At 47.8% G+C, this 24,693-nt stretch overlaps 1 long non-coding RNA gene across 1 annotated transcript; it reads right to left on the reverse strand.

Annotated features, from left to right (window-relative positions):
• Positions 1–4,341: 4,341 nt before the first annotated feature.
• Positions 4,342–19,462, reverse strand: LOC138489625 (uncharacterized). Its single transcript, XR_011274838.1, has 3 exons — positions 19,414–19,462; positions 17,615–17,698; positions 4,342–4,857 (listed from the first exon to the last, which is right to left on the reverse strand). It is a non-coding gene; the product is annotated as an uncharacterized lncRNA (long non-coding RNA).
• Between the last annotated feature and the right edge of the window lie 5,231 nt (positions 19,463–24,693).

Genomic DNA, 24,693 nt, shown 5'->3' on the forward strand with positions numbered 1-24,693 from the left:
TCGGTGTTTGTGGGACAGTGTCGGTGAAGGTGGATGCAGGGAGTTCAGAATGGAGGAGGGGGGAGGAGGTGATGCTGAATCGGTTGAGGATAGGTCATGTGGGGCTGAATGACTGCCTATTTCGAATAGGGAAGCGTGAATCAAGGGACTGTGCGGTGTGTGGGGTGCCTGAAACGGTGGGACATTTTTTGATTAGGTTTGAGAGACATGTTGCAGAGGGAGGATTGATGAGGGTTCGGTTGACTGCGTTGGGTGTGGCTGAGCTGAGCGGGAGGACTTTGCTGGGAGGTGATGGGGAGAGAGGCAGGAGGAGGAGTAGTGTGATGTTGGATTTTGTGAGGCAGACGGGGAGGTGGGAGGAGTTGTGAGTTTAAATGGAGCTAAATAATAATTAGTGGGTACGGTGCACATCATCCTTTAGGATGGGGAAGCGCCTGCGTGGGTCCGCCCACGCCTCTGATAATTAAGAAGAAGAAGAAGAACAATCACATTTTCACAAACCCGGGTTATCTGCAAACACGAAACATCATCTGCACATAATTCTGCAAATCCATGAGGGTTAGAAAGGAAACAACGTTAACCCTTAGTATTCCAGGAAAGGCAACTGTACGAACATACAGTATAAACTTGTCACGGTTTATGCCCCGGCCAGAGACTGTGGGATCCTGCGCTCAGCAACTTGGTAGCCATATGCCTCAAAAAAGTGAGCCAGCTAGATCGCTCACATGCATAACCAGGGCTTTAAGTGGGAAGGGGCCTGCCGGGGCTGGGCCCCGGCAGGCTTTGAAATTTCATTTTGAGGCGGGGCCCTGCCGGGGCCCACTAATCTCCCCTGGCAGCCCCGGCCACTACACGAAAAGGCATTTTTTTCTACAGCCTAAAGCTCTTGCTCGTGTGCGAGAGCTTCAGGCTTCAGAAAAAATTGCCTTTCAGCCATAATGGTGGCGCCGCACCTGCGAGGCATCCCTTTAATCAAGTGATGCACGTGGGCCGGCGCCACCATTATGGAGAAAACGTGAGGCTGCTGGAAGCAGAGGCCTTGCTTTCTAAATACTGAAGCTCCCGCGGATTCGCGGGATTTTCAGTCTTTAGGAAAAAGGCCTCTGCTTCCAGTGGCCTCGCCCTTTCAGCCTTAATGGTGACGCTGCCCTTCCCCAGCTGGCGAGGGGCAGCACCACCATTAAGGCTGAATAGGCGAGGCGCTTTCCCCTGCCAGGCAAGCCTATGTAAAATAAATGCAAAGATCAGTATCCTCTCCCCCATAGGGGAGAGGGTGCTATTCTCTACAAAAGGCTGCCTGGCAGGGCTGCCAGTAGCCCATTGAGCCGGGGCTCGTCAAGGGGGCGTGGTCTAACGTGCTATCAAGACCCCCGTTGTTAGGCCATGCCCCCTTGATGAGCCCTGGCTCGATTTGTAGTGCCACTTAAGGCACTCTGCATAACCTGTATTATTCATTCATTGTAATGTAATGTAACAGATTTTGCAGAGTCCCGACTATGACCCGAAGACATCTAGGAGCTAGGAAAGCAGCAAAGTGAGCTCAGATCTCTGCCGAGCAGGTCATATCTGGGCCAAATAATCTCGGTAGGTGGTCTAGTTAAAATATGTTTGCGACAAACAACCAAGTCTAAATCCATGGTCCCAAGATGGCTATAATCAGAATTAAGAAATTTAACAATAATAGGAGATACAAACTCTACCAGAGCCAGTTCAGGGGGACAGCCAATTGGGGGGTGATTCAAAGTGTTCAATGTCAGAAGATGGATTAACTGACAGTGTCCGATTTCTGGGAAAAATGTCGAATATATAACTATGATTTAACAAAGGGCTCGCTGCTGTAGAGGGAATCTCCACAAATTTGGCATTTTCCAAGTGGCTGACCATCAGAATGCACAGGTGAGTGCGTCTCGAGAGGATAGCACAGGGGCAACGTCCTCGCCTTGGAAGCAAGACGACAGTAAGCGCATTACAAATAAGCTATCATATCATAGAAGAGGGGACAGCAACACAGGTTCGATCCCCAGGTCCATGCTTAGAAACCTCTGGGTATTAAGCGCGTTACAAATAACCTATCACATCATAGAAGAGGGGACATGTGAGGTGACAGAGCCCCATTGATTTTTTTTAGGGAGGCTTCCAATTTGGCCGAGTCAGCAGCTCAAGAAGCCATGTGAGCATACTACCTTTGTCCTTCTCGTGATGCGCGGGGTTTGCAATGTGATCCGGTTGTTGCAGCAAATGCACCCCACTGTAGGAGGGCTTATGAATGCAGGCACATTACCTACATCAGCCTGGGCAGAGGTGTCCCGTTGTTGTAGCCAATTACCCAAAGACCCATGTGGGCGAGTAGCCAAAAGCTTGGGTGCCCCTGATAAAGCTGCATTTAATACCTTACAAGGCGGTCTGGATGGGGGGTCGCCAGTCTTAGCTGAGCGGGGCAGAGAGGATGCAAAATGATTCCCAATCAATGGCCATATTTCCTGCCTCCTGCTGTTGGTTTGATGTCTGCAAGATGTTGCCGCCCCTGTTTTCTTGTTATTCCCTTTCTTCTTCCGCTTGGGTGCAGCTGCCGGGCAACCCTCAGTGGTGGCACATAAGTGGCGCAGGTGGATTCGATCAAGCTTTTATAATAGTTTGAGGTAAAATGACAGACGAGCAGTTATTCTTATCCATGGCCACAGAATAAAGTTGCTCAGGATCGGAGATTGCGTCATGCATCCAAGTAGTAACTGCCCAACTGAGTGGTGAAGAAAAGATGCTGGGGCGGCTTGACCCTTCCATGGAGACATGCTAGTGGTCCTGAAAAAAGAGACTCATCACTATTTCTCAGGATGATGTCAAGAACTTTGGCGAAAATCTGCTTTAATTCTAATTGCGTTTAGCAATATTGGAACACATCCCGAATACCATGTTCCCTGTAGCAGCAACAGAACTCGAACTAAGCATTTTGGGCTTCATCATGAGTTGGGCGGTAGCCCTTAAAAACAGCGGTAATGCTATTATCACCGCATTTAAGGGCTGGCACAATTATGAGTCTGGGGTCAAATGGGAGTTTTACCTCCAGCTAATTGCGCCAGCGCTAATAGTGCAACCCCAACTCATTGGGTCTAATGACCCAATGGGGATGGGGACCTATGCCCCCCCCCACAACTTGGGATCTGGTGGTAATTGCGCCAGACCAAGTTGCTGAAATGCAAATAGTGTTGGCCGTTATCCTGGCTCAATATGCACTGGGATACCACAAATCTTGTGATGAGGCCCATTGTCTTCCTTATCCTGTGTGAAAGGCACACACAATACAGTAGGTTCAAAGTCACTATCAGATATACTTACCTTTTCATGCACCTCCCAGCCCCCTTCCATGGCACAAAGACGGCTTGGCATTAAAAATGTAACTGTTGTCCGTGGGTTTTACGGTCAATGCTAACATATATTTACGCCTAGCGGCACAACGAGACAAACTTTATAGGACATCCTAAGGCCATTCAAAGGGTTAAATGGAGTTTATATTTGGTGCAAATGAGCCAGTTAGAGTAGAAGAAAGTTGTGATTGTGATATGTCGTATAGCATCACATATTCTACTACTGACCTGAGGAGGGCGCAGTGTCCCTGGAAATCGGATCAACTTCCCCCATAAGGAACTCCTGAGAAGCTGTGCATGTGAAATAGGGGACGGTGTGTGGAATAGAGCATTTCCTGATGCTGATTGTGCCAGGATGGGATATCTGTGTGTGGCAGTCAAGGGGCCATCACTCTATCCAAGCCCCAAGAAAGGGATAATTGGTGATTTATAAATAAGGCTTCCAATTTTCAGTTTTTACTGATTATTGCACATAAATACGGACGGAAATCAATCTGCTTTCTGTATTTATTTATAGAAATGGAAAAAAATGGAAAAACAGGTCTTTCTTTCTGGTTCTCTATGATTCCACTCATTCATCGCAGGCCAATCGCATTGCAGATTGGCAGCATGGGGAGTGTAAAAGCTGTATAAAAATAGCATTAAAGTTCATGAAATTGCTGACAGCATATATCTTAAGGAAGCAGCAGTCAAAGGAGCAACCGTTTGTTCTTATGGAAAAAATGTGCCTAGCATATCTTTCCTATACGGCTGCATGTGTGCTTTAATAAATGCATTTTTCATTAGAATAAATGTCCAAAAATACTAGCTGCAAATTATGTTTTTATATGGCAAAAAGTAAATGTGAATAAATGCAGAAAAAAGGCCCAAAAATAAATATGGATAAATACAGACGGAAATGGCAGCAATATATATATATTTTTTCAATTCAAAGTTTTTATTTTCAAATAAACAAAAATATAACAACAATTGAATAGATGATATTGACAAGAAACCTAAAAGCATCTGATACATATTAACAAGCACAATAACATAGCAGATCAAATCAGTACCAAGGTCTTTTAAAAAAGATAAGAAATAAAGCAGGACAAGAAAGAAAAAGAAAATAGAGCAAAGATTAAAGAACCTAAACATAATTATACTCTCAAGCATTGCTATTGGTTAATAAACCATCATATAATGAGTCAGAGAGCGAACCATGTTGGTATTATAGCTCACAGTCCAGAGACCTAATAGTCCAAATAATTAGGCATACATCACCCATATATCTCAAGGAAACTTCCCCAAATGTTCCAAAATTTCTCAACGTCTCCTGAATCTTTGTTAATGGCCTTCTCATAAGTGGAAACAGTGAGTAGTTCTTCCACCCACTCGTCAATGTTAAAGGAGCTGCTTGACTTCCACATTCTCAGTATCATCCTCTTGGCGATCATACATGCCCGGAGCAACCAAGTTTTCTTTCCAAAGGTAGAATCATCCAACTGAGATATGTCACCTAAAATCAGAAGGGAGCCAGATAAAGGGGTTGTACAGTTCAAAACCAGTCCTAATCTTTCACATACATATTCCCAAAACGTTTTTGTTTTCGGGCAAAACCACAACAAACAAGTGACTGAGGGAGCCACTTGAACCTTTGTACTTCCAGCAGAGATTGTCCGCCAAGAGTTGTCTCCGAAATAACTTAGCTGGTGTCCACTAGGCTATTGCAGCCAGTGCAGTTATTGAGCAAGTGCAAACAAAAACCCTGGATCAACTTTATATTGTTTCTATACATATTTGCACTTATGCAGTTTTTCAGTAGTGCACAAACTGCACTTAGCTGGTGTAAGCTTCGTAACAATGTCCTAAAATTTCCCTGTGGAATTCCGAGGAAGCTGATTGCTGGATGGAAGGAGCAAAGATTTAGAGCAACTAATTCCGCTGCCAACTGGACCGCGAATGCCAAAGCAAAGTTTGGGACATTTTAGGGTGGCGGAGCGACATTCACGCGGCCAGACTCAAGAACTTGGGGAATGCTCCTCCAACTTTCCGGAATATACAGTGACCACTGCGCACGTTCTGCTGTTATGCCACACTTTTTGTTACATTTAACCGGAATGTTTTGTGCGAGGGGATCAAATCGGTCGTTATGTACTGTTAGTAACTGTGGGCTGGTGATGCAAGGGTGAGCTATGGGTGACATCCATGTTGGAACAGGATCAGGATCAAGGAAGGTAAGTTGGCATTGGCACCAGGACATTTCATGTGTGGGGGATGTTTATAACAAATGTAGTATTTCTAGACATTACTTCTTAAATCCATCAGGCAACCTGCCAATCTCTCCAAGAGAATCAACACCGTCAAGGTGCCTACATGGATATTGGGTGATTTCTCAAAATCTCTTTTCCCCAAAAAAGCCAGGAGGGCTATGGCGGGCAGTAGCTGCCTAATATGTCCTTGAGCGCTCCATCACAGGTAACACCCAGCAGGGAAAACAAGTGCCTTTCCTGAATGGTAATCCAGTTTCTGAAAGTGCATAAACAGAGCATAGCTTAGATTCCAATGACTGGAACTCCACTGTTCCTCTGAGCAACGGGAAAGAGTGGCTACAAGAGACCGGCTGCACAGGGCACCTGTACACCCCACTGCCCGTCCCCCACACTTGCTTTCTCTCCATGGCTCTGTCCAATGCTGATCTCATCCATCTCCTGAGTGGTGCTCTAAGAGGATAGGGGTCTCTTTCCGCTATTGATGCTATTCGAGTGTATGGCTCCGAACACTTTGAACTCTGGGATTTAAGCCCCCATGTCATCCCTCCTCTGGTTCTATGACAGTTCCGTGCCATGGTCTGCTTTGACCGATGAATGGCAGAGGGCCGGCCATACAGGTTGGCTCCTATTTCTCTTCTTTCTTTCTGCTCCTTTCAGAGATAACATTAACTTAAAAAGAGCAAGTGCTTCAAATAAAGAGGAGTACTATTTAAATATACGAAATTACATTACTAAGCGTCACTGCAGGCCATGCTGGGGTCAGGTACGGAGGAAGGGGGAGATGGCAAGAGGAGCTCCGTCTTTAGAAAGGAAGTAAAGTTCAAGCCGAGCTCTGAAAAGATCCACATTTGGGCAGGCGTTGATTATTTTGTGCAGTGTAGCGGGGCGAGCAGGGAGAAAGAGCGGAAGCGATTGGAGGAAGAGTGAGGTTGAGTTCAGAAGTGGATCAGAGGGAACAAGATAGTGACTAAACTGAGATACGGGATAGGTACTGTGGAGCAAGACCATTTATAAATTTGTTGACCAGAAGAAGGAACTTGAAAAGGGAGCGGTCCTTTATGTAGAGCCAAGCAGCACGGTGCCAGTCCGTAGAAGTGGGGGAGGATCAACGTTGAGGACATTGTCTAGAGGGAGGAGTAGGGAGGAAGGGCAAGGAGTAGGCTTGAGAAGTAGACTAGTTAGCTGAGCCCGAAAGTGGAGATTTGATCGTTGTGGAGTGGTTAGTATGACAAAGTCAAATTTTCTGAATGTTGAGAAGGTTGTTACAAACAGCAGAGTGGGTGATAGTGATGAATTGTTTCAGTCGTAGGCTGCTATCAAAGAGGACCCCAAGAATGTGAATCTTGGGTGGAGGAGCAAGAAGGTCTGGCAGGAAGGAGACAGGAGAATATGGGGTAGAGATGGCCTTCGAAGCCGACAGAATGATGATTTCTGTTTCTGAAGAGGTCAGCATGAGGCAGAGGAGAGCCATGCAGTGACGAATTGCGGTCACACAGTTTGTAATCCATTTTGAGATGGCTGGGGTAGAAGAGGGAAAGGAGAACAGTATTTGTGTGTCATCAGCAAAAAGGTGATGGTGAAAGCCAAAGGATGAGAAAAGACTCCTTAGGGCAGAGGTCTAGAGGGCGAAGAGCAGAGGTCCAAGGACTGATCCTTGTGGGACACAGACAAGGAGAGAGGTGGGCGTCAGAGGTTTGCACGTTCCAAAAGACTTTGAAGGCCCAACCTTCCATGCAGGAGGTGATTCAGGCAAGAGCAGATTTGTGAAATCCAAGGTCCTGGGGAGAGAAGAGGAGAGAGGAGTGGTCGACAGTGTTGAAAGCAGCAGAAAGGTCTGAAAGGTTCAGAATAGAAGAGCGTTTGGCGTGGTGAATATTAGAGAGAAAGTTGGAGACCTGCATGTGTGCAGTGTCGTGGAGTGTTCACTACAGAAGACAGATTGAAGTGGATTTCCAAGGTCATTATCCTCAAGGTACTTAGGGATGCGGTCAAAGACTATCCGCTCAAGGACTTTTGAATAATGGGGAAGGAGAGCAATCGGGAGATAGTTTTCTGGGACGTTTGGGACAGCGGAGAGTTTCTTCAATAGGGGTAACACAGTTGCAGTTTTGCAGGAGCCAGAAAAGAGTCCAGCGGAGAGAGAGAGAGGATTTAAACTCAGAGAGATAAGGGCAAGTGATTGAGTCTACGTCTTTGATCATTTTTGGTAGAAAAAGGTTGATAGGAGCGCAAGATGGGTTGCCACTGTGAAACATGGGTGCTAATTTAATAGTAGAATGAGGGGAGAACTAATGGAGGGTAGAAGAGGTAGGTGGAGAGGCGGTGGCAGAAGGAGGGTTGGCTAGGGAGAGACAGCAGTGCTGCAAGAGTGTCATGAATTTGAGAGATTTTAGAGAAAAGGTATTGAGCAAAGACATTAGCAGAAACAGAGTGCTTTCTTTCTGGGCAGACCCTCCCCCAACATGGACCCTGGTGCATTTTGCAGGCATGCTGCGCAAATCTGTATATGCACAGACATGCATGTGAGCAGATTCATTTTAGTGTTCTGATTTCACTCAAAGAATGCAACCGTTTTCTGGTGAAATATTTTCATGTACAAGTTGGATGGCTCCCCACCAGCTGCATTTGTTCATAGTATTCTCTTCATATCTAAAATGATGACATTAATTGATTCTGGGAATTGGAAACATGCTGATGGTGCATTTTCTTTTAACTACACTGCGTGCCCAGTTGGTCCAAACTAAGCAATAGCCTGCTTCAAGATATTGGCCCTCATTACGACCCTTGCGGAAATCGGAAAACGATGGCGGAAATGCAATACCGCCATCGAATAGCGCTCGGTGCGACTATGACCCGTCACCGCAAAGTACTAAGCCATTAGCGACACCGTAGTGAACGCCAACGCTAACTGCACCAAGCACGCGCGCGCGCGCCATGCCAAACCGCAAACACCACCATGGCGCAACGGTACGCCAATTCCGACCCTAGCGGACATGTACCTAACGCCATCAGGCATGGCGGAATGTACCATTCCGCCATGGTGAGAAGTACGGCATCGCGAATCAACCGTAAACGGCCCCACTGAGTGCCTGTACACCGCTCCCTGCCCACAAAGTACAACTCCCCGTAGGTGCAATGAAGCCACAATGCAACCATTGAAATGTACAAGTCACCCATGCATGGCAACGAACAAAAGAAACACAAGAGGGGCCAATGGGAGCTGCAGGGCACAGATGGCACGAACACAGAAGCCATCCCAATGGACATGACCACAGTCCCCCACCAAGAAACGCACGCAAACACAGGCACCTGTGACCAGTCATATTCCGAGAATCACATCATTCCACCAGTCCACCTGGCTGACCGGCATCTGTTACACAAAACCCAATCCCCCGCCCCTGAGCATGACAACATTCAAACTGTCATATTGGCAGCCCCCATCCCTGACCTCACGGGCATAGTAGGCAAACGCGCCCAGTACAGTACCACGCAACTAAACTCCGAAGCTGGAACCCAATGCAGATCTCCTCACAATACATCGCCCCCCAAATAGGCATATGCCACATCACTTGCAAAGAAAAACGCTACACGGGCCAAATCAGAATAGAAATTTAATGCACATCAAAGTCACCAAGCCCATACAGCCATCAGGCCATGAACTCCTAAACACCAATCACCATTGTGGGCTGCATCCGCAAGAAATGACCAGCCACTACTTGTGTGTCGTCCTGTTCCCTCATGGTACACAGAGCCACATTCACGTACGAAAAGGCAACATGGAAGCGCACAGAACCGCAGGGCCGTCCCAATGGGGAGGCACTAGTCCAGCCGAAAGGCCGAAATGTTGCTCCGAGCCACCAGTACAGCGTAAGGGCATGTGGGCCATTGGCGATCGTCCCATAAGATCGTAATGCTGCTCCACTGATTAACACGAAGCAGCAGGTGTCGGGAGTAAAACCCATCTGCAGGAGTGGCATACAGATGGCAGTGGCAAAAGGGGAGGAGATACCTGTCAACCAAAAGAAAAGAAAAAGAACAGAATGGCCATCAGAACTACATTCCAACAACTCACTTCAATGATCACACGAAATCCACAGCCATATGCATGCTAGCCCACTCCAAAGGATCATCACCACCCCAAAACCACTTGCGACTCCTAACCATCTATATCGAGGTGCAAACACCATCACAAACGAGTGTACCTGTGCATGCGTCTGTCAAAACAGAATCCATCAGATGGGAATGTTAATGTGCATGGACACAAGTGTCTGAGGGCGTGTCGAGACAGGGAGGGCTCAACAAGGCCAGATAGACGATGGTCCCACCATGGCAGCCCTGCATCACATAGCGTAGGGGAGGCGGATAGATCCCAAGAAGCCCTGTACATGGCAAACTCTGTATCAAATCACCTGCCCATGCATCCATTCATCATTCCCTCATCCCGGAATCAAAACGCCTGAATAATTACTCACATAACATTAGAAACATCCATTGAGTCTGTGCGTTATGCAGCCTGCAAAATCCACAGTGCCCCAGCCCGTAATTCCGGTGTTGTGAAGTAACATGTATCTGGGAACGGCCGGCCTCATCGCCCACGTAGCAATTGCGCATCCCAAACTATTCATATCAATCATTGCTCCCTCGCCATGGGCCCTGTCTCAAGGACATTGAACAACAGAACGTTATATTTGCAGTCAGACCTGTGGGCATCTCCTCGCCGCTAGCTGGAAACCGAAAGCGCCGCCCTTGGAATTCCACATTTGCAACATCACGCCGAAAAGGCATCTGTGGCCGTTTGAAATCACTAATTATTCCATCGAGTGCGGCTGTGTGTGAAAATGTCAACTGCCTTCACCCACAAATGGGACGCCCCGCCCGTCATTGCAACTCGGTAAAGTGATGCATGAGGGCCCACCGTTACTCGAGTACTACGTTCCACTGACCCTTCACAAGTCTGTTCGCGACTGCACAGATAGTATGTGCAACAATGGGACCACAGCAGAATGAACATGTCAACCAATGTTACACGGCCATCGGGTACAAATACATGATTGCAATAGCAAGATGCCATTCCCAGATTTGCAGCGTTGTGCGCGGGACGTGCTCGGCCAAAGGGGAGAGCAGCTTGCACAGGTGGAATTAATCACCACAGGTGGAGGCCATACAGCCTGAAAACACATAAATTGCACAGCCAGTCTCCTCCCACAACCACACCGAAATGCTACCGGCAGGACTCGCGATGTTGGCCCTGGGGGACATGATAGCACTGCAACTACTCCAACTCCAAGAAGAAGACGAACACCAACTGCAACCGGCCGCACGAAGGAGACGCAGGAGGAGGAGGAGGGCAAGGCAGGGCCAGCAAGGGCCGCCAGCACAGCCACTACCACCACGCAGGCAGCCCGCAATCCCACGCCTCCGAGCACATCCGTTCGACCTCACTGATGAGCAGATCCACACCCTCTACCGTCTGGACCGGGACACCATAGCCGCCATTGTGGACATGACACAGGCTGACCTTGTCAGCATGATAGATAGCCCAACCGCCATCCCACCCCTACTGAAGGTGGTGTCTGTACTACACTTCCTGGCCACAGGCACCTACCAGCACACAGTCGGACAGTTGCATGGCATTTCTCAGCCACTGTTCTCACGGACACTATTGCAAGTGCTCGATGCCCTCCTGCAGCACGCAGACGACTACATCTCTCTACCACGCTCGGAGCAGGAAATTACCAACACAAAAGTGGGATTCCATGCACTTGCCGGCATACCGGGTTGCATTGGTGCCATCGACTGCACCCATGTGGAATTGGTCGTCCCACATGCAATGGAGGCCCAGTACCGCAACAGAAAACAATTTCATTCCCTGAATGTACAAATGGTGTGTGACTCCAACAGGATCATTACACATTGTTGTGCCCGATTCCCTGGATCTACCCATGATTCTATGGTCTTGAGGAACTCTACAATACCACGCTACATGGAGCGACACGCAGGGAACAGATCCTGGCTACTCGGTGAGTCTCATTACATGCATGATTATGTGGGGAATGTGATTTGGCAATGACCTGGCAGGAAGGGGGGGGGGGGTGTGCGTACGTATCAATGGCATTCCACATCATAGGTTTCTCGTCCACATACAGGTGATGCTGGATATCCACTGAAGAGATGGCTCCTCACACCAGTCCGGAACCCACGGGACCAGCATGAGGAGGACTACAACCATGCCCACTCACGTACCCGTGTAGTCATTGAACAGGCATTCGGCCTACTGAAGACTCGTTTCCGCTGCCTCAGCAGGTCTGGCGGGGCACTCCTGTACCGCCATGAGAAGGTTGCAAAGATGGTGATGGCATGTGTCATGCTCCACAACATGTGCGTACGTAGAAATGTGCCCATGCCCCCTGACGCAGAACTGCAAGCACCTGATGATGGTCATGATGAGGGTGGGGATGTGGCAGCACCTCATGGAGTCTGCGAGGCACCGGAGGCCCGTGACATTCGTCAGCATCTCATTGATGTATGCTTCTAGCACTCACGCCTGGTGGCTGATACATGGACACGGGACTCGTGGCACTGTGCGTGTCTGGGACATGCACAATATGGACTGTACGCCTATGATGGCCTAGTACACAAAAATCAATGTCCACACATCTCATTGGTTGATCGTGCACTTTATATGGCATATGTGATGTCATGTTGAACACCCTATCGACCCGCCACCCAAGTGAGCCCAACACACCCCCTCCACCCTCCTACCTCCCCCCCGAACCCCAGTGTCCAAAGATGCTCATTGTCAGTGGGCTGTCGCTATTGCAAGCCCCCTCTGCGGGTATCAGGGGCACCCCTGCCTGTGGAGCGCAGGTTCCTTCCAGATCTACGTTGGGGGCTGCCCTGGACGGAACTTGCAACGGATGATGTGTCTGCCTGCTCACGTCCATGCATGTCCCTAAGGGTTTGCGAGAGCTCAGTGAGCACACGGCGCACTGCGGCAAGTTCGGCACATACGTCTTTGGACGTCGCATGCAGTTCCCCCCTCAGGCTCTCGGTGCTTCTCTCCATTTGTGCCCTTAGCGTCTCTGTGCCTCTCTCCATTTCTGCCCTAAGTGTCTCAGTTGATGTTTCTATGTCTGCCTTAGTGCCCCCACATTCATCGGCATGGTCCTTGAGGAGCGTGGCCATTTGCTGCTGTTGCACGATTAACTTGTCGAGGGACTGTTGCCTCTGCTGGGCCATGCCCATTTGCGGGGGTGTCACAGAGGGGCTGTTGTCCTCATGTTGCCTTGCCACAGGGCTTGTGGGGGATGGCCAGTCGTTGTCTTGTGGGTGCCCCTGCGTGGTATCCTCATGTTGTACGGGATGGGACAGACAGGGGGATTGGGACAGGTCATGGATGGATCTGACTTCGACATCCCTGTTTTCTGTGTCGGAGCATGCTGCCATCAATGGGGTGTCACCTATGGTGCTGCTGCCACCAGAGGCAGTGCCTTCTGTGGCATCCATTGGGGGGACCTGTGGTGGTGGTGTTGTGGGCATGCTGGCTGCTGGGGTGCCTGTTGATGTTCCCTCCTCTGTGCTGCCACCTGATTTGTGCTGCTGCCGTGTCTTGATGCGTGCAGCTGAGGTGGAGGGTCTCTGGCCGTTGGTCTTGGCCCTCTTTGCAGGTGTGCTGGTAGGGGTGTCCTGTAGCTCGTCGTTTGGATCGGACCCTGTGGTGGAGTAAAGGAGGGCGAGGGTTAATGATGGGTCTGTGGGAATTGGAATGGCATTGTATCACATGCTCTGGGGTGGTACCTGAGGGTGATTTGGGTCGGGTCCTTGGAGGTGCTTTGATTTGTGTGTGGAGTGAGGGTGCAGTTGTTTGGCAGCCTGCAGTTAGGGTGTGCCTGCTGCACGTGTAGTGCGTGTATTAGGGGTTTTTAATTATTTATGTATTTATTGTGGGTTTTAACGTGCGCTATCAGGCCGATGTGTGTGGCCGTTCTCCTGGACATGTGTTTCTGTTGCACTATGTGGACGCATGGTACTTCACATGGATGGACTGTGTGGATTTGGCATTGTTTTATCTGGTACACCTACCTGAATCTTCGGATGTCTGCACTCCTTTCTCCATCCCTCCGACTCCCTCTATGCTCTCCATTCCGATGGTGGAGGCACAGATTTCTTCCCAGGGGGTCAACTTGATGGGTGATTCAGGACCTCCCCCGGTGGCTGTGGCAATGTTGCGGTTGGCAGAGAGTATGCTGCGGACGCGTATCCGCAGGTCGTCCCATCGCTTGCGGCATTGCTGTGGGGTGCGGGGTGCGGTCCCCACCGCACTTACCCGCTGTGCCACCAGAGCCCATATGGTCTTCTTGTTTGCAAGTGCCGTTCTGGTCATTTGCGTGGAGAAGACGACGGCAGCATTCTCCTGGAGGGTCTCTGTTAGCACGGTGAGTTCCTCGCGGGAGAAGTGGACCTGCCGCTTGCGGTCGCACGCTTTCTTCGCTACTTTTCCCATTTGTCTTGGTTTCGCTAGGGTGGGTGACGGGTTGGGGTGTGTTTCAGGGTAGTGATTTTGGTGGTTGTGTGGTTTTAGTGGTTTTATAGGTGTACGCCGGGATGTTTCCCGTTCCGGGCCCATGTTTTAACTTCCGTTTCCGTATATTTCCGGTCACCGTACTTTCCGGTAGGCGCACACTGCGGTGACCGCTAAGAGGGGTGGCGGTATTGCACCTAGGGCGCCGTACGGCGGCAGTGTGGGCCGTTTTGGGGTCATTTCCGCCATCGCGGACTTTGCACTTCCGCCGTGGCGTGGTGCTCGTGCCCGATGGGTCGGAATGGGCCGCACTTTGCTCCTTCGTGCAATGGCGGAAACGCTATTTACGCTGTGGCGCTCCGGTCAGTCGCTTTCCGCAAGGGTCGTAATGAGGGCCATTGTCACCTGTCTCAAGCACTGAATCCATTCCTGCACCCTCCTGCGCCCTCCTGACCGCTCAAACCACCTTCACCTCATTTATTTATTCTACATTTGTAAGGCGCTTATACATCAAGTAAATTGTGTTTCAAAGCACCCACAGGGCAGCAGGGAGGGACCGTGGGAGAGAAAAGCAAATATAACAATGAAAGATAGAGGCAGACCTACTAGGCCTTGTGAACATTGAGAACGTGAATGTGCAGAGAGAGAGAAGGGATTAGGGAGTTGGGGTAAGTGATAGTTGTACGTAAGAGGGAATTGCTAGGGAGTGAGCAGCTATTAAGTTACTTTGGTGAGAGTGGTCAGCCACCAATGAATAAGTAGGTGCAGGCCTGTGGTGGAATAGGCCAGTGGGTGCCAAGGCAAATGCTGGGAGCGGGCAGTGGCTGATGGGGATTGGGTGTGGGAGGCCAAGGCCCAGGAGTACACATAAGGGCCCTGGTCACCAATCTCAGCAACTGTGGGGTTTAGCAGAGCAGGGAGGAAGGGAAGGAGGAGGCATAACTGGAGGTCTTGAGGAGCTTCCAGAATTTGAGGAGATCCGGCTCAAGATGAAGGGGAAGGAGGAGGCTGTTTCATAGGAGGGAGACAGCTGAGGAAAGAAATTGGCCACCAGCTCGCTGTTTAGCAAAGTGCTTGACACGCAGAGATTTGTGCCAGAGAAACGTAGAGATCTGGAGGGAGAGTATTTAGTGAGAGTCAGTTGCAGATAGCATGCTCCCTGGCCCCAGACAGCCTTATGGATGACGCAGAGGGATTTGAATTTGATCCTTGCAGCAACCGGGAGCCAGTGGAGAGATTTTAGGGCTGGAGAGATGCGGTCCATGGGCTTGAGGCCAAGGATAAATCTTGCAGCCCTATTCTGGATTAGCTGTTACGGTAGTCTAGCCTAGAGAGAACCAGAGCTCTAGGGACATTGCGTTTCTGGGGGAAAGTGAGGAAAGAAAGAATTCCTTTGAGGAGGTGGAGGTGAAAGTCGGCCTTTTTTTTAGCAAGGTCCTGAGTGTGAGGGAGGAAAGAGAGGAGTCGAAGATGACTCTAGATTTTCTCGCTTGAGATGAAGGAAAAGGATGAGAGCCTATAGAAGATGGCCAGAGTGAGGGGAAGAAAGAGGGAGCAGGAGTCACAATTGGAAGGATCGCAGTCTTGATGGTGTTGAGGTAGAGATCATTGGAAGTTCACCCGGACTGGATGGCAGATAGCCAGTCAGGAATGATGGAGGAATTAAGGAGAGGATCAGAGCAGTGCTTCATTTGTAAAAAAAAATAAGTGCCAGTGCCCAAAGAATCCTGGATCACTAATGCTAGCCCCGGCGGCGCTGCGGTGCCAGCGGCCCGGCTCGGTGTTAGATCGGTCCACAACCAGCCCATCACAGTGCTACTGTTCCATGTCACATGTTTAGCGCTGCAGCATCTACTGGCACAGCCAGTAGTGGGATGGATGCGGAGGGAGCACCTACATCTATCTTTGTTTATTTCACAATTTATTTTATCACATGTTTTAAATCACTGAAAGTACTGTGGGATTAACTAGATTGGCATTATCTTGCATTCTGGGAGTTATAGTTTAACATTAAAACCACAATGATATGCTATATGGATTTACATGCTGTCATGTGGCTTTAATTAGAAATATGTGTTTTTTTGTAAGTAAACTCTACAAGACATTATTACTGTAGACCTTGAAATTCAACTATTTGAGCCAAGGTTTGTGATCCTGGGCAGACCCCTTTCCATCCCCCCTTGCCCCTGACATCCCCTGATATGACCTAGGATATGGCCACTGGCCACTACATGTCTTTTCTATGTGGGTTTCCTATTCATATTGAAGTGGAGGTTATGTTCAGGATAGCACTCTCATCTTCTGCCCCAGCACCCGTAGTGCCGCCTTGCACATAAAAAGCAGGACAGGCACCCTGCACACTTCAACGCCTGAAAATAAAGGTCCCGCTGCTATGTAGATGTTCAAGGTGGAAGTTATACAGAAACTACAGCATCTGGGCATTTGATTGGCAGCTCCATAAGCAACCCAGTGAAATCTATGCCTCCTAATTACCTACAATTATTTTAGCTGCCACAAGTGTTCCAGCGTTTCCCCCTGCTGACTAGTACCTTGTGTAACATCTTCCTTCTGCTTTGCACTCAGTTTCCATATGGGGCCATAGATTTACATGTTAGCATTGTCACAGAAAGCCAGGTGAGCTTCACCCCATGGGTAAAAATCATTGGTAACGCTAACATTTTGGGCTTTTGTGTAGGCATGGGAAAGGCACTTGCCAGGCATTGCCGTAGTGGTATTACCCGGCTATAGATGGTAGCAGGTGAAAAATGGTGCAAATACCTGGGCATCTACAAGTAGTGTCTGTCAAATGCTTAATACTTATACAAAAGCCAAAACTGTTAGCTTTGCCATTAGCTGTTTTTAACAGTACTTCTGTGAAGGACAGGCATAGTGCTTATAAATCAAGTGGCTGAAGGCAGACCTGGTTAACACATTTTTATTGTACCAGTAGCACGCCTACAGTGCCAATTAAGGCGCTTCAAGTGCTAAGTTTGATGGTAAGGCTCCATTAAAGCAAGCTCAAAGAGTTCCAATGAGGTGGCGTTTTTTGGCGAGCAGGGGGCGGAACTGGATGGGCAGTAAGAAGGAGCATCCCATACGCTTGTGCCAGCACCTCGATTGGGCTGAGAGCACCCAAATACGAGCTGCAGGGAGCTATGCGACGTGTAGATATTCTCAGTGAGTGTTTATACTAAACACTTCTTGGATCTCTTCCTGCCTCTGTTTACACTCCCCACTGACCTGTTCTGTGATCCTGGGCATGTTGACGTTCTCCCTGCACTTTGTAATCTATGATTTGGACAAAAAAAGAAATATTGCAAAATAGACGTTTTCTCATTTTCTCTGAAAACTCTCATGTCCTTAAAGCAGAAACGTTCCCCACACCCCCACCAAAAGACGGTCTGCAAACACATATGTGCCATGCGCTTTTAAACATGCCATGCAAAGCACTGAATTATTTTGCCAGGACACATTTTACTTACAAAGGGCAGCAAAGAAGAGCTCTTTCTACCCCCAAACAGTTGCTTTTTTGACGCTTTCATTTTCAGGTGTTTTGTCAGCCATACCTAAAATCACCAATATGTACAGCATAAAATCACTGCTTTTTTGCTCAATTATGTTTTGTGCTTCAGAATTCAACAATTATCGACTCAGTATTACAACGTCGCACCAATTACAGCTGTGAACTGTGGCACCTTTTTCTATTGATAAGTGCTCAGGAAATCTTTTAGCGACATTCAAAATTCCATTTGCTTCCATTACCTTCAATGTTATCGTCTGGCACACACCCAAGTACATCTGAACCCCCCCCCCCCCACTACCCCGCCGCCGCCTCTCGGAGAGGGAACAGGTTGAGAAGTATGAACACTGCATACACATTTGACTGGGTCCGGGTTCGTGTGTATTCCCAGGGCTGGGTATGCAAACTACTGAGTGAGATTCAGGTGTGGAACCCGCTTCGCGTGCTGCACCAACATGCTAACATTCTGTCTATCATAGTCTGACTTGGCAGGGCACACAGGGCCTCATTCCGACCCTGGCGTTAACCAAGGCGCTATTGACGCTGTTATCATTCCGACTCCGCCATGGTGAATGGCGGAATTACCGCCCCATTCCAAGGTTGGCGGGGTCGGTAATTCCCCATTCACCAAGGGCCCTTCCCCATTCCCATTTTTGCCCCATAGGGCTCAATGGGAATGGGGAAGGCGCTTCGGCACCGTAAATTACGGTGCCGTAATTAGCTCCTAGGTCCCTTTGCGGTTGGTTTTTTAACGCCTGCAAAAAGCAGGCGTTAAGTACCAACCCGCAAAGGGAACTCGGAATAGGGCGGTAAGGGTTTAACGGCACCGGTCTCGTTAACGGTGACCGTTAACCCTTACCGCCCTACTCGGAATGACCCCCACTGTGTATGTACAAGTCAGGTGGTGTAGGCTGGGACGAAGGGCAGGCAGTCTTTCCACCGGCATTCGGGTTTCTTTACACCCCGGCAGTGCTCCTTTTGCTGAACTCCCATAACTTTATTCAGATGTGACCTCTGCTACATAAACATTTTTGGAGGAATGCAGTCGCTCACTAAATAGTTCTGTGTTTGCTGCATGTCATCTTTAGATGCTTGGATTCAGGCATGCTATGCAGCGCCCCGCCTGCGGGGCCATCCAGAGTTTACACTCTAATGGAATGAGAACGATTTGCATCGCCTTTTCTCGCAGCGTTCTTGCTGGCGACTGTACAAACTCCCGTCACTTCTGCGAACCCTTGCTTTCTCACCTCTATTATTCTGTGACCCGCAGCCCCCTGAATCTTGGAATTACAGACCCGCATAAATCCTGCCTTGTGTGTTATTCTTCTGTCTCTTCATTGGCGGCCCTGCCCCTTGGCTGTGCCGGGGAAGGTTGAGGAAGGGGCGGCACTAGCAGACATTTCGCTCATCTCTCGCACTGGCGCGTATCCCTTCTCTGTTAAGAGTGCTCGCTCTTTTGTTATGCTTTGTATCCTGACACCTCTTTTGCCCCTCCCAATTCGCTGTCTCTTACGTTTTTTTTAAGGGGGGCAGAATTGGATAACCATCCTTAGGACAGTCCTGTTGAGGTATATTTAATCTAATGTAGTGTAGCGGAGCTGCTGTCATTTTGGCAGCCTCTTGGCGCTATGTCTATAAGAAGAGGGTGCAGGGAATTATTGGAATGAGCCGGCACACCCACATTGTCTTACAGGCCATGTTCAATGCATTTGTCCTCACATCTATTGTTAGAATTAATTTCATTTTTAAAATGTAACTTACAGGGATCTCCTCAGCGACTGGTCTGCTGTGTGTTCTTTTTTCGTAGTGCAGATTCCGACGCGGAAAAGGACAAAGGCATAGGCAGCCCCGCCCCCCAACATGTACATGAGCTCTCAGCTCACAAGAATCCACCCACCCCCACCCACAGCAATTTGTTATTGCAGAGAGCACGCCTGCCTCCTGGCTGGCGCCACGCTGGCGGGTAGCTGGGGCACTGTCAGCATGGCCTCAGTGATCGATTGCATTCATGAAAGAAAGTTAACCCTTACGTGTTAATTTTCTTTGATGAATGCCTTCATCCCCTGGGCACTGCTGCTCAGCGAGCCGTGATCAAGGGGCCCAGGGCAGCTGCAGAAAGACTGCCGGTGCCCATAAAACTGTGCCGGTGTTGGCCACCGCCAAACACCGGCACAAATTAAGCACTGGATCAGAGGGAAGATTGAAGAAGAGTTGTGTGCGTCATCTGCATAACACTAGAAGTTGGGGGAGAAGGTAGAAATGAGGTGTGCAAGCAGAGCAAAATAAGTGTTAAAGAGCCACGGAGAAAGGTTGGAGCCCTTTGGGATGCCGCAGGTGGAGATAGAGGTGGGGGAGGAGAAAGAGCCCAGAATAACCTGGAATGGATGGTCATTGAGGAAGGAGTTCAGCCAGTCTACTGTTCGCTCCGAGATACCTAGGGTATCGTGTAGCCGTTTTATGAGGATGGAGTGGTTGACTGTATCAAATGCAGAAGAGAGATCAAGTAGAATGAGAACAGCTGGAGAGTTGGAATCAAGAGATGCGAGCATTTCTTCACAGGGGTTCAGAATAGCAGTTTCAGTGTCTCTGGATGCTCAGAATTCAGATTGATGGTCATGGAGGCAACCAACAAGTTCAGTGTGCTGGGTCAGTTAGGGGAAGACCAAGAAATTCCCAAGGAAGGGGGTGATAGATATGGGGTGGTAGTTGGCTGGACAAGACTGGTCTGCAATAGGTTTTTTCAGGAGGGGGTGCACAAGGGAGTGCTTGAGGGAGGAGGCGAAAGATCCAGTAGCAAAAGAGGGGTTGCAGAAATCAGCAAGTGCAGGGACAAGAAGGCCAATATTGTCCTTGATGGTTCTGGAGGAACAGGGAGAGACCTGTTTGGAGGAGACCTTCATGGGGCAGACAACTCTAGCAACCTCATCAGGTGTGATAGGAGAGAAGGAGGAGAGAAAGGCAGAGGGGGTATGGAGGAGGGGGAGAAGGACGCAAGGGTGCTCTGGAGCAGTTGAGATTTTGTAGTGGTCTGTGGCCAGTGCGTTGCAGAGGGCCTGGAAGGGAAAAGGTGGGGAGGAGACTGCGGAAGGGCTGGCTAGTTCCTTGCAGATTTTAAAGAGTTTAGCCATGTTGTTGGATGAACCAGGGACTCGAGCCTGGATTTGGGCCCTTTTCTTGGGGCGAATGGAGAGTCAGTATTGTCTTTGGAGCAGGCAACAGGCCAGTTCATCAGAGCCATACATTGTTTAAAACTAGAAAATATATATTCAATGCAATTACTTGCAATAAAGGGATATTCTTCTGCTATGATGGTCCCTTTAGAAACAGAGCAGTTTGCCTTTAGTTTGATTCTATGGTGCAAACACACATGGCTAGGGACCCTGCAATACAACCCCATATGGGCCTTATGGGGCCAATATGCACAGCGAAGGAAACGCAGGAAGATATTACATTCTGAGTCTTGGAATTCTACTGGAAGCCCCCCTACACCACAGGAGAGACACTCCTATTACTCCAGCTATACATTCCATCCATGGACTGCACGTTCCCAAATGTTTCCGCTTCAAAACCGTCTGCAGCAATCATTGCACCTTCTACAAGACTGGCTCCCCTTCCTCCCACTCATTTATTTTATGAATTCCCTGCAGAAATCTTAAACCAGAATTTATTTTGGGAGACCAAACCAATTTCATTATGAAGGTCGCAGAGTGAAGGATGTTTCCCAGAGGCGGGAAACGTTGGCCTCCATCCCTCTCAGTGTTGGATCTCGGTTGTGAGTGGTAGACTGGAGGAAATTTTTAAAAATTGCTTTGTGGGTCTTCATGAATCGCAGATTGAGATTTGAATCGCGTCACATGTCATCGCTCAGAATCTGCCCGATTCTTCATCCTAAGCATGACTTCCTAGATATACTCAATGGAACCTGTGCCTTTCGGGGGCCAGGAAAGAGATTCGTAGTAAATAAAATGCTGAAGTTATATCTTCTGGAAAGGGCATGGAAAGAAATATTACGGCGGAGCATCAGACTAATTAGGTCGGTAGGGGAATTTGAGTGCGGTATCTCTGAATATTAATTAGGTAGGGAGCAAACTGAGCCCTACAGTGAGGTATATCAGTTTGTTAATACACCCATTGCAGAGGTCTGGTCATCAACTACAGGTTCCAATTTAACTGATGAATCAACATTTCACCCTTCTGAAATTGATAAAAATAAGTATTTAATAACAGACATGCAGCTCTTTGGGTCTGGGTAGAGTCAATTAAATATCAGACATGCCTTGGTCTGCTTTTCACCCTTAATAAGAACCATATCTCTCAACTCACACGCTTTTGGCGGGTGTCACCCGCCTTGTAAACAGCTGACTCACCCGCCAAGCCTCCAGCACGCCCATTCATTTCAATGGGCCTCTCACCCGCCAAAAACAAAATCGGGTGTTTTCCCCCGCCTTTGTGATACAAATGGTTGAGAGCTATGTAAGAACAGTACAATATGTCCCGTTAACCTCAGTCATATTAGAATATGGAGACATGGTTGCAGGCATGTGACCGTGAAAGGACTACAAGGCCAGGACAGCGTCAGTAACATGCTAAACATATATGACACCGCTTTTGATTCAGCTGAGGTGGCCTGCAGGACTGTTGCTGAGTGAATAACATCACAATGTGGAAAGATGAAGGTGCGCATTTACCTCTGAAAGAAAAGCCTGCCGGGCTTGGATATAGTCGCTCACATGTCAGGCAACCATGATGCAGCCAGGCATGGTTCAGAAGCTGCTTGTATGAGTACAACTGCGATTGGTAATTCTACTAGCGGGCGAGCTCATGGCACACGTTCTCCTGAAGCCTGGATTAGAGCTTTTGATGAGTCTTTTTTTTGTCACATGAATACATAGTTTATTTTTATTTCTATCCGATAAACTGCAACACAAGATGTAAACAATTGCCGTAACATGTTTTCCTTTAATAGGATGGCGGATAAGTGCCGTTGAGGACGGAAGCTTGATCTGCGCTCCCGCTCCGGAGACTTTCATTATGCTTAATTTTGACTTCACAAATGAGGTAAAACACTATTTACTAAGCTGCGGTTCCTACCGATGCTATTTTTGCTGTGTGAGGCGGAGTTCCTGTCCCCTCTTTCAAACCCGGGAGATGCAGAGAGGGATTTGAGGAGAGACCCGAGGGCATGGCCTCCTGACACTGAGGTCACGTGATTAACGAGCCGACGCATCCTGTCAGCTGACACGGCGATTTGGGCGGCCAGCTTTAATAAGGTACCACGATTTCTGGACAACAAAGGCTGAATTTCTATTATTATCATAACGCAAGGATTACTTTGGACACACAGCAAAGTTATTTATGAACTGAATGTGCTTTATTTAACACTTTCTGAACTAAGTGTGCAGATATTACTGCAGCTACATGAGGCATACAATTGTCTTTAATGGAAAGTGTATCAGGATTTAATCCTTGCTGTGCAACATAGTTTATGTGAATTTAAAAAGAAAAATATTGCTTTGGGGACACATGGTTGTTTTGAATCTTCAGTATAAACGCAGCCCTATTTTTTGAGAAATGATGTTGAGGAACCCATTCATTAATATATGAAGAAAATATCTTTGTCATATATGGCTGCTTGGCTTTGTTATAGCAAATCAATACTTTGGCTCAAATAAAGTATATTTATGTAATTCGAGTACAGCTATTTTGGGGAAAAAAGCATTTTTTAAGCATAGCTGCTCAGAATAGATTTTTGAACAAGTTGCTTAGCTGAGGGTAAGATTTATCGGTGCACATTTACCAAGGTTACTTCTAACAAAGCACCTTGAGTAGGTAGCTGTCTCTAATATTAGAAGATATTAGCAGCACATCATCATCAATTTGGTGCTGCATTCTTGACACAAATATGGCTTCAAAAAAAGGGCAAACTAAGGAACTGCCCTCAACATCGATGAATAGTGCTCTCCCACACCCAAGGATGATACACAAGATCCAGTTATGCTAGCCATTTTGTCAGAGATCAAGGCTCTCAAACCCTTCATGGAAGCCACAACTGCAAAACTACAATTACTTGATGACAAATGGTCCACCTTTGAAACAAGAATTCATGAAGTAAAAATGAGTGTTAGCAATGCAGAAGATGATACAGAAAGAGGGTTGTCAATGGACAATTCGGTTATATCTCTCCAGAAGCAAGCATAACATTTAGAGAATAGCAATAGGAGAAACAACCTACAGATTGTAGGCCTTCCGGAGAAAATTGAGAAAGTTGATTCTATTAAATTTCTATATTACATGCTTCCTACACTTCTGGACTTCCATGTGCCTCTGCAACTCAGTATCCAAAGAGCCCATCGTGTTCAACTCAATAGTTTATCTCGGAATACCCCAAGAACTCTGATTTTTTTGTTACTCGATTATACTCATGTAGTACTTATCCTGGAAAAAGCAAAGCAACATTTTGGGAACTGGTGTGGAAGACTCTTGTAGGCATTTTTCATATATGACAACCTAAGAATCATAAACATTATAGTTACCTGTTGACATTGTAATATCTATCCAAACAATTACATCCATTTGGAAAGTCTTTAAGCGTTTACACTGTAAGATATGGTGCAACTCAGTATATAACATCCATAGAATGGACAAATGCGATGCTACATCTCCACTTTTACTACTCAAGCATGAGTCAAAATGGATAGCAGTCATTTGTAGAATACTCACAAAATGCTTCTGTTAGTGGATAGGAAAATATAATCTATTGCCTTTCGAGTTCCTGGATAGCATCACTCCCCCACCCTCATGTGTATGTCTGTCTTGTGCGTCTTTGTTTGTGTAAAGTTCATATTAGGAGACTTATATATCTATGAGTTTATTTTTAAACTGCATTTTTATGCATTAGAATATATCATATGTTTGATGTCATATAAGACTCATAGTGATAAAATATGCTTGGAGGTATGGTTCTTTTATATTCATTATAGACTTATTACTTGTTCACTTTTTTATTGTATAAGTCTTGTATGCCTACTGATGTTAATAAAA

This window comes from Ambystoma mexicanum, chromosome 9 (genome assembly GCF_040938575.1).
Source record: "Ambystoma mexicanum isolate Mex_15411 chromosome 9, UKY_AmexF1_1, whole genome shotgun sequence".
Lineage (NCBI taxonomy): Eukaryota > Metazoa > Chordata > Amphibia > Caudata > Ambystomatidae > Ambystoma > Ambystoma mexicanum.